The 11,792-nt window shown below is 51.8% G+C and overlaps 1 long non-coding RNA gene and 1 pseudogene across 2 annotated transcripts; both read right to left on the bottom strand.

Annotated features, from left to right (window-relative positions):
• Positions 1 to 477: 477 nt before the first annotated feature.
• Positions 478 to 6,981, bottom strand: LOC310920681. Its single transcript, XR_014592027.1, has 3 exons — positions 6,902 to 6,981; positions 5,360 to 5,493; positions 478 to 746 (listed from the first exon to the last, which is right to left on the bottom strand). It is a non-coding gene; the product is annotated as an uncharacterized lncRNA (long non-coding RNA).
• Positions 6,982 to 10,467: 3,486 nt separating this feature from the next.
• On the bottom strand, positions 10,468 to 11,398 carry LOC310920649 (olfactory receptor 14A16-like; annotated as a pseudogene). The gene has a single exon. The product of its transcript is annotated as an olfactory receptor 14A16-like (transcript).
• Positions 11,399 to 11,792: the final 394 nt, after the last annotated feature.

The following is an 11,792-nucleotide window of genomic DNA, read 5'->3' as shown; positions in this document are numbered from 1 at the left end:
CTGGCCCTGCCCCACCAGGCCTGGGCTGAGTCCTGCCCCTGCACGCTCCCCCAGGCTGAGATGGACACTGATGGTTTCTGTGCCAGGCTCTCTCAGCCCAGCCCAGCTCCCTGCCAGCTCTGCCAGCTGCCCTGAGCTCTGTGCAGCACCAAGGGCCTCTCCCCAGCACAGCCCAGCTGGCTCTGGCCCCACAGCTCTGCTCAGCCCAGGCTGCTCTGGGCAGGGGCCCCACGGCCTCAGCCCCTCTCAAGGGCACAGCAGCAGCTGCAGCTCACACAGGGCTCAGCCCCAGCCATGGGGGAACCTGCCTGGCCAAAGGAAAAGGAGGCTCCCTGGGTGCCCTGCTCTCCTCTGCAGGAGATCCTGAGAGCTCTGCAGCCCCTGCTGCCATCCCATCTGCCCAGGCCAGCACAACAGCCCCTTGTGCCCTTGTGGCCCTCAGGAGCTGTTCCTGCTCCAGGCCCAGGGCCCATCCCAGAGCTGGGGCAGCCACAAAGCTCTGCCCATTTCTGTTCATTGCTGCTCTGATCAGGATGGATCCTCAGCCACTTGCAGGTTGCTGATGAATTTTCCTTTTCCAGATGCCTCTTCTTTTTTGAGCTCTTCAGTTGAGAAATTCATTGACAAAGGCTCATTAACATTTGTTCAAAACACCCAAACAAGACAAGCTTCTGGGAATAACTCAAGCCATCAATTCTTCTGTGGTTTATTAGAGAGATTTCAGAAGTGTCTTCGAAGTGAATATACTGTATTGAAAACAATGAAGAGAGAATTGTTTTGTCCTGTTTCATTTTCATTTCCTGTTCATAGATTGATATCAGCAATCCCCAGTTGATATTGATCACCAGCACCTCCTCGTGCAGTCTGAATAGATCTGAAAATCAAGACCCTTCATGGCTGACAATCAATCAGACTTTGTCCCTACCCCCACCCCACCACTTCCCTCATCCAGCCCCTGGCACTCAGAGCAGCTGAGGAATGGAGTCACATCCAGGGGTGTCCCCAGGGCTCAGGACTGGGGCCAGGTCAGTTAAATCTCTTGATGGATGATCTGGACAAGGACATCGAAGGCACCCTCAGTCAGTTTCCAGTGAGCCCAGGCTGGGTGGGAGTGTGGCTGTGCTGGAGGGCAGGAAGCTCTGCAGAGGGATCTGGACAGGCTGCAGCCATGGGCCCAGGACAATTGGATCAGGTTCAGCAAGGCCAAGGGCCGGCTCCTGCCCTGGGCTCACAACCACCCCAAATCCCTGGCTGTGCCCTGCCCCTGATCCCCACAGCCTGTCCTGTTCCCTTCATCCCTGCATTGTCAGGGACTTTCTGGGACAAGGCAGCTCTGCTCTGGGTATGGAGGCAGGTCCAAATGCCACCACTGGAGTGGGAACCAAAACTCACACCAGGTTTGAGTCCTTTTGGGTCAAGAATTGGTGGGACTCAGAGGCACAGAAAATGTCTCTTCATTGCCAACATAAAATATGTTAACCTGATAAATTTTAAGAGACATTGAAACTCTTCCCTCAGCAATGTGAAGCAGCCCAGCAACATCCAACATGTCCACCATTCACAAGGGATTCCTGTACAAAACCAATTTTAGACAAAGATGATTCTGTGATAGATATAAACACAGTTCAGTTGTTGAATCAGGATGCTCTGCACAAAGTAGGGATAAAACATCCTGAACAACTCCTCATTTGCAAAGCTGTCAGTGGTGGATGGAGAAGGGAGTCAGGCTGCTGTTGGGGTGAGCAAATGCTGAAACCAACCTGACTCATTTCATCTCCTCCTGTCCTGGCTGAACCTCCCCTCTTGCCCCTTCCACCCACTGTCTTTTCTATCCCACCAGGCCCCCAGTGAAGAGCCTGGCTCTGTGTTCTCCATCACCTCCTGGCTGGCACTGCCAGGCTGGGATCAGGAGCCCCTCAGCCTTCCCTGCTCAGGGCTGGACAAGCCCAGCTCCCTCAGCCTCTCCTCACAGCCCAAGGGCTCCAGCCTCACCTTGGAGCCCTTCCCTAACCCTGCTGCAGCTGCCAGACATCTTTCCTGCTCTGGGGAACCCAACCCAGGCCACAGTGACCTGGATAATCCCTGTCCTGGATGTCCTGGTCACACAGCCCAGCCCCTTGTCCCCGTGTCAGGCTCTGGGGGTTGATTTGTGGAACATCCTTGGGGGAGGCTGCAGTGCTGGGGGCAGGGGGGATCCAGGGGGACAGGGGACCCTGCTGGGCACGAGCAGCTGGGGAGACTTCTCTGCGGGGAAATGTGAGTGGGACTGGGGCAGAGTGACCAACTCAGTGACCTCACAAAGCCCTGCTGTGATGTCACACAGCCTGCACTGTGATGTCAAAGCCTGCTCTCTGATGTCACACAGCCTCTCTGTTATGTCAAACAAGTCCCCTCTATTATGCCATAACTGATCAATGACGTGACATAACCCTCTCTGTGATGTCATAGCCCACTCTGTGAGGAGTTACTGATTTGGGCCTATAAAAGCTGGACCCATTTTCAGGGTGAATTTGGAGACCTCACCTATGAGTGGATGCACAGTGCAGGATTTTGCCAATTTCTGGGAAGGGTTTTCCAGATCCTTGCTGTGAAATGGGGTTCCCCAGCAACTGCAGACTCTGGAAAGTGGTAACTTATTTAGGCAATTGGTGATGCATCTTTCTCAATCCCTATCCTTTCTCTCGTATAGTAATGATAAGGGGCATTACCTTATTAACATTTGTTTGTTGCTAAAGCAGAGTGTGTAGTTTCATTGAATATATAATTTTACTTTTGTGTTGCCTTTATATTCATACTAAAATAGGACCATTCTTTCCATTGGTATCTGTGTTCTTTAAATTGCCCCTCTCAATGGGCAGAACAGTTTCTAATAGTCAAACTGTGTTAAAAATTTCTATCCAGCTGATCTCAGTATCACTTTCATAGGGCCTCATAGTTTTCATTCTGGTCCCTTGGCTAGGAAGTATCTCAATGACCCCTTGGCTCCACAAGGCCCTGCAGTGTCCCCCTGGGGCAGGAGGCCAGCAGGGATTCGTTCCCCACACGCTGCAGCTCCCTGGGCCAGCTGGCACCGACACCTTCTCCCAGGCCAGCGTTGCCGGGCACAGCCAGGGCCGGGCCACATTGCAGCTCCCTGGAAACCACGGCGGCGGCTGCGAGGCCAACCCCGAGCCACAGACAGTTTGTCCCTCTTTCTGTCTGTATTTGGCCAAGAAATGTCCCATTGTGGGGTCCCCTGTCCTGCAGTCACTGCAATACTGGGACCATACCCGGAGCTCTGAGGAGAGAAATGGCCAGAGCTGCACCTCTGCACTGACTCAAGGATGGTGGCAAATGCTCTGTGGGGTGGCTGGAACAATGGAAAAAGGACAATTGGCAGCGCAGAGGGAAACCCATCTGGGCTGCTGGAGTGGGGCAAGACATCTCTGCCCATGGGAGAAGTTGGCTGTGAAAGTCCCTCCTGTGGATGGTCACGTACCCAAGAGTTGGGCACTGAAGAGCAGCACAACAATGGACAGGGGGATGGGGCTGCCAGGATTAAAGTGTCTCAGGTGGGTCTGGACTGGCCACAAAAGGGTGAATTATTTCTGGCTCAATGGGCCCAGGACACCTCAGGTCATCAGGGCAGAGATGCAACCTCCAGATGGGCTGGTGAGCAAGGACACCATCTCCAGGTTATCCATGAGTGTGAAACGTGGGCTAAGATCAAGCAGGGCCAGGCAGGGAAAGCCCCTGTGGTGTTGAGGACAGTGGTGGGAATATAAATCTGGGGAGACACATGGTCTTTGTAGTGGGAGTAGTAAATTGGAGAGCACATTCCTAACCCACAATAGCCCTGTCAGAGCCAGCCCTGTCCCTGCACTGCCCCAGCTCTGCTGCCCCACAGCTGCTGGATCAGGAAGGGCAGAGCCATGGGGGAGGGAAATGCACAGGGACTCCTCCTGGGAGGGACCTCGGGAGGTTTCCAGGCCAGGCCAAAGCACAGTCAGTGGAGAAAGGGACACAGGGAGGGGCTGTTTGTGTGCTCTGCCATGGCAGGATGAGATGCAGAGCTGCACAGACACCCAGACCATGTGGATCCCTGCAGGAACTGATCTCCCACAGCAGCTCCCAGGCCTCTGCTGCTCTCTGGCTGCTCTGGTTTGATGTTCCCTGGTGGTCACAGCCAGCCCCACACACACCAGTGCTGTGTGCACACACACCAGTCTCACCAGTGCCTGGGCCCCCAAAGGACACAGGAGCTGATGGTTTGTGGTCCCCACTCCAGTATCTGGCACTGAGACATCCCTGGGTACCCAGAGCAGAGAGAGCTGCCTTGTCCCAGACAGTTCTTGGCAATGGAGGGTTTAGGAAAATGCCACAGGCTGTGGGGATCAGCTGTGGGGCATGGCCAGGGATGGGCACTGAGCATCACCTCCCAGGAAACCACCTTGATCCCCCATCCTCTCCCTTCCTGGGGTTGTTTCGTAGACATCCCATGGGAAATCTTGCACATTCCCCAAATGCCCCTTGTGGATTTCCATCCTGAGTCTCAGACCTTGATGCAGAACCCCCCATGCTCAGCTGACAAGGTCATGCTGGAAATCTCTGCAATTGAGCCTCTTGGTGAGTCCTTCATGAGGAGATGTCAGAACTTTCTTTAAATTAATTATTTTTATAGTTTGTTTTTTAAATTGTAATTGCCCTAAAATATCATCTACTGCAGCCCCTTTGCTGTGGGAAGGCACAACTACCACTGCAACAGATGGTCAAAGCTCATGACCTTGAACACTTTTGGGAATGTGGCACTGACGTTCGCAAACAACCTGTTTCCATCTTTTAGGCCTCATCCTAAAATACTTCTTTCTTACATCAAATCTGAATTTATGCTTAACCATTTTAAAGGCTTTGCCCCTTCTTCTGTCACTACAGGCCTGTAAAATATTTCAATTTTTCATGGACTATGACCACAATGTTTTAATCTGAAAAGACCTTGAAAGGACCCAAAAATCTCCCAAGATGGGATCTGGAGGCCTCAATCAAATGATCCACAGAGACTGAGGGAGTGAAGACTGAGGACAGAATAGGAGTAGCCAGAGAGGGCTTGAAGGGTGGATTCAGAGAGAGTGGAGCTCTCCTTCATTGTATGAAACAGCCTGAGAAAGAAATATTGCTACACACATCACCTGGGCAGGTCCAGACTGGACACAAGAAGAGAGAAATTTCTCTGCCAGGGCAGGGCATCATTAATACAGGGCTGAGGTCCAACATGGGATAACTCCTAACTCCTATCTTATGCTGACACGTGATTCTAAAACTGTCTCTCTGATATCCAGATGGTAAATGCATATTACATTTTACCCATTTCAATAAAACATACCCAAACTTCCCAGATTCAGTCCTTGTTTTCTCTATGACTGCACTCTTGAGCCAGATGACTTCCTGTCTTCCAACCATCCTCACTGAGACAGCAGGCCCTGCATGAGTTGTCCCAGTGCTAAAACTTCAGGGGCACTGTAAAAATGGAATCAAACATTTTGGAATCAAGGCTTTGCAGAGGCAGGCAGGAGGCAGAGCTGTCAGCAAAGGAAGGGCCCAGCCAGGTGGGGCAGCCGGGGGATGACGACAGCCTGCAGGGACAGAGGTGCAGGGCATGGACACCGTAGGACAGCCTGGGCTGCACAGGGCACAGGGATGGGCAGCAGCTGCAAGGCCCTGACACAGCCAACTCCTGCAGCACTTGGGCCATGGCTGCTGGGCCTGGGCCTGAGCCATGAGCAGGAGACAAGTGACCCTTGCAGCCCTGGGGCCTCATTGCCTCCTTGGCCCTGCTCAGCAGCCTGGCAGGGGCCGCCCCATGGTCCTGCCCTTGGCATTGCACATCCCCACATCCCAGTGGCCTGGGAAGAGCCCTGAGCACTGAGGGAGGGACAGGATGTGCCTTGGCAGGGGCTGGGGCTCAGGCCTTGGCCCTTGGCATTCCTGAAACGCATCCAGGTTTGGTCAGCATCAGAGACCCCTTTGCCTTGTTTGTCCCCACCTGTCATCACTGCCTGCAATGTTCTGCTCTAACTGGAACCTGGGGACACTTTCTCCGTTGAGTCTCTCTGTGGTTCCCATTAAAACTTCAAGAAACTTCAGTGTTTCAATTTAATTTTGAGTTCTTGAGAAGATTTTTGAACACGCTCTCAGGGACTGAGTCTGATGTAAACAACACCAAATCCACGGGAGGGTCATTAAAGTCCTTGAACTTTTCCTGTGCTGCTGAGCTGGGCTGGGCTCCTTGCACAGAGGCAGCTCCTGACAACCAAGAAAAGTTTCAGAAAGACATTTCTCCTGAGGAGAAATCCTCCTTCAGACAGGGTGTCTGTGTTATTTGAAATGTAGACTCAGATGAAAGTTTACAGTGGCATAACAACCTTTTCTGTGCCTTCCTCATTCATTGTTAACCCCCATTGTTTTTTCTTTTTTTTTGGTTTAGTTTTGCTCTTAACAGTATAGAACCTCATTCTCTTACATGGAATATCAGCTTTTGCACTTATGTCTATTGATATCTGTGTATATGGAACTTATGCCTGTAGAATATAAACTTTTAAATATAATACATATGTTTCATCAGCAAATAAACTCATTGAACTGAGTAAGTGTCCCCCAGACCCTCCAGGATCCCCAGGTGTCCCCTCAGCGCCCACTCGGACCTCCAGAAACTGTTCCAAGATCCCCTGAATGCTCCAACCCCACAGATTCCCGTTACGGGCACTTTTGGGAATTCATCTCGTACCATCGCCCGCGGCCTCAGAGCCCCTCATAACACAGTTCCACGCCTAAACCTCCTGCCATGCCCCGCGCCCTAAACAGCCCGGACAGAGCTCCCCAAGCTCCCCCCAAGTGCTCCAGAACCGTTTACGCTCTCCCCGAGGACCTCAAGTCGCGGCTCGGACGCAGAAGTGTCCCCCAAGTGCCTTCCCGGACCCACAATCGCCCCGTTCGAGCCACTTCCGGGACTACAGCTCCCAGCATGCTCCGCGGTAAATGCAACGCGCTCTTCCTGCCGTAACTTAATCTCCCGTCATGCCCCGCGCCCTTTTGAGAGCCATTGGAGCTGCGCCTCGAACTCCCGTGATGCTCCGCGGCCGCGTTAAACCGTGTTCTACCCGCGCCTACAACTCCCATCATCCCCCGCGCTCCAGAGAGTCCCCTCAGAGCCCCCCAAGTGCCCGCCCGGACCCCGAAGGGCCCCAGATTCCCCTCCCTGACCCCCAAGTGCCCCCCTGGACCCCCAAGTGCCCCCCGGACCCCGAATTGTCTGACAGAATCCCTAAGTGCCCCTCCAATGTCCCACCTGGCTCCCTCAGGTGTCCTCCAGACCCCCAAGTTCTTTCCAAATTCCCTCCCGAGACTCAAAACTGCCCCAAATGTGCCCCAGAAATGTCTCCATGAAACCCAAAGTGGCCTCTTTTTCCCTGTCTGAGAAAATGATTAAAAAGATGACAAAAAACAAAAAAAGACTAATTAGTGTGAAGAGGGAGAAATCAATAGCCACTAGTGGTCAATTAATAAATGAAGGGAATTGTGTTGCTTAGAACTAATAGCCAAAAATCTTTTGGTTGCTAAACTGTACAGATTTTTTAATATACATAAGTAAGAAAAATACAGAATGATATTATAATTAAATATATATGTTATTATAATATTATCATTAATTCAATTTTATTATCAAGAAAAATTCGCTCATTTTTAAAATATGTTGGGATTTCAGTCCCAGGGTGGGCAATGTCAGACATGGTGACCTTGAGTGAGGAGCAGGTTGTCCAAACAGCAGGGTCAGAACACAAGGGGCTCATTCTTCTCTGTGCTCATGAGGCATTGATTTAGAAGAATTAAAGACTGTAGTCAAAATAGATAGTGCTGAGATAATGTAGCTAGGACTTCCATTTTGCTAACAGAAGCCAGACTGAAGGAACTGATAATCCTTGGAAGGAACTGATCAATCAGAGGAGCTGTCAAACTAGACTTCTGCATCCTGAATAATCAATAGACCCCATGAACACAATACAATCATAAATCAAACAGTCCTGGGAAAAACAGGATTTAGCTGTCACGAACACTAAAGGTTAAAAAGTCAGAGCTGAGGAAGACAATCTTACTTCATCATTTTGGGACCCCAACCCATTAAAAAGACTACCGACCCATTTCAAAGAACAAACTACGCATGCTTGATGGCTTTTTGGGCTAATTACCATACGAAGCGAGGAATGGGAGGTATCAGAGTTATGAATATGCATTTGTAGTTTGTGTATTCAATACTCCTGTAGATAAAAGACCCTGTGATGATCTGTAAATTGTGGCCCTGCCAGCCCTGCCCAGCCCTTGGCCATGTGTCCTGCAGGATGTGCCCCCTGTGCTGCTGCTGCTGTGCCCTGGCCGGCTGCACACGCCCATCTCGCTGTCCCCCCAGCATTTCTCAGCCCAGCATTTCTGTGCCCTCCCTGGGCTCCCTGCACCCAGCGCTTCCGTCTCCTGGCACACAGAGCCAGCCCATGGCCCAGCCTCACGCTGGGACACCTCCTGCACCAAAATTCTGCCCTGCCAGGGACTTTTCTTTTTCCTCAGCTCCAGGCTGAACCTTCCAAGCTGCACTTTGGGGAGGTTTCCTTCTCTTCCCACTGCCAAGGAAAGCTCTGTCTGCTGCTGTTCACAAACAGGGAAGGGCTGGTGGGAGATCAGTGGTGGTCAGAGGCTGTTTGGGGTGCAGTGACCATGAAATTATTGAGTTTTTCTATATTCTGTGAAAGAAGGAGAGGCATCAACAAAACTTGTACACTGGACATAGAGAGGACAGACTTCAGCCTATTAAAGATGCAGATTTGGGGGGAATTGAAACAGGATCTGATTTTTTAAAGGAAACAGCCTCTAAAAGCTAGGGTGTCCAGGAAGTATGGACCCCTTTGGATTTCTTTCTTCAGGAAAGAAATCTCAAAGGAGCAAGAGCAGGTTGTTCCTGCGTGCTGAAAGGTGACCCAGAGACGAAAAGGACTGGTCTGCTTGGCATGGAGCTTTTGTGGGAACTCAGGAGAATAAAAGTGGGTGCATCAGCTTTGGACAGAGCTGAAGCCAACTCAGGAAATGTTTCAGGACGTCGCTAAGTCAGGCAAAAAGAAAATTAGAGAGATGAAAGCTCAATTAGGATTTAACCAGACATATTCTGTGAAAGATAATAAATATGTTTTTAAAGATACATTAATGGCAAAAGGAGGGACAAAGAACACCTCTGTTGCTTATTGGCAATGATACAGTTACCAAAGATGAGGAAAAGACTGAGGTACTTAACCCCTTCTTTGCCTCAGTTTTCAACAATCAGACAGTTTGTCCTCAGGACAAGTGCCCTCCTGGGCTGGTAGATGAGCGCAGGGATCAGAAGAGCCCCCCTGTAATCCAGGAGGAAGCAGCTGCTGACCTGCTGAGCCACTCAGATGCTCACAGGTGTCTCAGGGACCAGATGGGATCCATCCTAGGGGCAGGAGGGAGCTGGTGGATGAGCTCCCCAAGCTGCTCTCCAGCATTTCTCATCAGTCCTGGCTCCCCAGGGAGGTCCCAGAGGACTGGAGGTGCCAATGTGAGCCCATCCCCAAGAAGGGCTGGAAGGAGGATCTGGGGAGATCCAGGCCTGTCAGCCTGACCTGGGTGCCTGGAGAGGTTATGGAACAGATCACCTTGAGGGCCATCACAGGGCACCCACAGGATGGCCCAGGGATCAGAGCCAGCCAGCGTGGATTTCAAGATCTGCATTGATGATGTGGATGAGGGGATTGAGTCCACCATCAGCAGATTTGCAGGTGACACCAAGCTGAGTGTGAGTGTGGATCTGCTGGAGGGTAGGAGGGCTCTGCACAGGGCCCTGGACAGGCTGGATCCAGGGCCCAAATCCAACCATGGGAGGTTGAACAAGACCAAGGGCCGGGTCCTGCCCTTTGGCCACAACAACCCCTGCAGTGCTCCAGGCTGGGGACAGAGTGGCTGGAGAGTGGCCAGGCAGAAAGGGAGCTGGGGCAGTGCTGGACAGCAGGCTGGACATGAGGCAGCAGTGTGCCCAGGTGGCCAAGAAGGCCAATGGCCCCTGGTCTGGATCTGGGATGGTGTGGCCAGCAGGAGCAGAGCTGCTGTGCCAGCAGTGATCTGCCCCCAGCTCTGCACACACACATTGCTGCTGCATGCCCAGAGAAGGGAAGAAAACAAGTGATCTCCAGTGAAAACTTTGCCTGGAGATCTTTTAGTTCGTTTACAGCCAGTGAGAGCCCAGATCCTCATTGGCACAGTCTTTGGCCACAGAAAATGTGGAGCGAAACAAAAAGACAGGGCACAAACAGTGGCCTTGCTTTGTGAACATCATTGAAAACAAAAACACAGGAAAAAAACCCACAAGCAAATCAACACAAAATATCAAATATGACTTTTATTACAAGTGACTTGCAAAAACTGGCCAGCAGTTTAATGTTTCTGATATTGTCCAGAGATCAGTGTCCACACTGCAGCCTTGAGCTCCTGGTTCCTCAGGCTGTAGATCAGGGGGTTCAAGGCTGGAGGCACCACCGAGTACAGAACTGACAGGGCCAGATCCAGGGATGGGGAGGAGAGGGAGGGAGGCTTCAGGTAGGCAAAAAAGCCAGTGCTGAGGAACAGGGAGACCACGGCAAGGTGAGGGAGGCAGGTGGAAAAGGCTTTGTGCCGTCCCTGCTCAGAGGGGATCCTCAGCACGGCCCTGAAAATCTGCACATATGAGAAAACAATGAAAATGAAACAGCCAAAAGCTAAACAGATCCCAATCACAATAATCCCAAGTTCCCTGAGTTTGGAGTGTGAGCAGGAGAGCTTGAGGATGTGTGGGATTTCACAGAAGAACTGGCCCAGGGCATTGCCATGGCACAGGGGCAGGGAAAATGTATTGGCTGTCTGCAGCAGAGCATGGAGAAAGGCACTGGCCCAGGCAGCTGCTGCCATGTGGGCACAAGCTCTGCTGCCCAGGAGGGTCCCGTAGTGCAGGGGTTTGCAGATGGACACGTAGCGGTCATAGCACATGATGGTCAGGAGGGAAAACTGCTGAAATGAAAAGGACAAGCATAAATAGCTGTGCAGCGCATCCTGTGTAGGAGATGTTCCTGGTGTCCCAGAGGGAATTGTGCATGGCTTTGGGGACAGTGGTGAGGATGGAGCCCAGGTCGGTGAGGGCCAGGTGGAGCAGGAAGAAGAACATGGGGCTGTGCAGGTGGTGGCCGCAGGCCACGGCGCTGATGACGAGGCCGTTGCCCAGGAGGGCAGCCAGGGAGATGCCCAGGAAGAGGCAGAAGTGCAGGAGCTGCAGCTGCCGCGTGTCTGCCAATGGCAGCAGGAGGAAGTGGCTGATGGAGCTGCTGTTGGACATTTGATGTCTCTGGACATCCCAACCTGCAGAAAGAAAAAAGGCAGCGACATTTGAAGGGAGATTCCTCACAGTAAAATCAAAGCCCTTAGACCGTTCCTTGCCACTAAACACCTTCCCCTTGTCTATATGTAGGAGAACTTCCTTCACCTTGGTTTCTGGAGCCCTGATTCCTGCTGGCCAATGTTCAGTGAGGAGCAAGAGCTCAACCTGCAGGACACCTGGGAGTCAGCCCTGAACCCCAGTCAGTGCAGGGGAACAGTGAGGGCAGGGGCCAGTCATGGTGTTTGAATTTGGACAAAGAATCTCCTCCTAAGGCATGGGATTTGCCAGGGCAAAGGGATGGGAATTGCAGGATTCAGAACGAAAAATTCTGGTGCACCTGGGGAGATCAGGG

The sequence above is a fragment of the Zosterops lateralis genome (genome assembly GCF_965231275.1).
Source record: "Zosterops lateralis genome assembly, chromosome: 31".
Taxonomy (NCBI): domain Eukaryota; kingdom Metazoa; phylum Chordata; class Aves; order Passeriformes; family Zosteropidae; genus Zosterops; species Zosterops lateralis.
The sequence above is the reverse complement of the archived record's forward strand: the minus strand, read 5'-3'. Positions and strand labels throughout refer to the sequence as shown.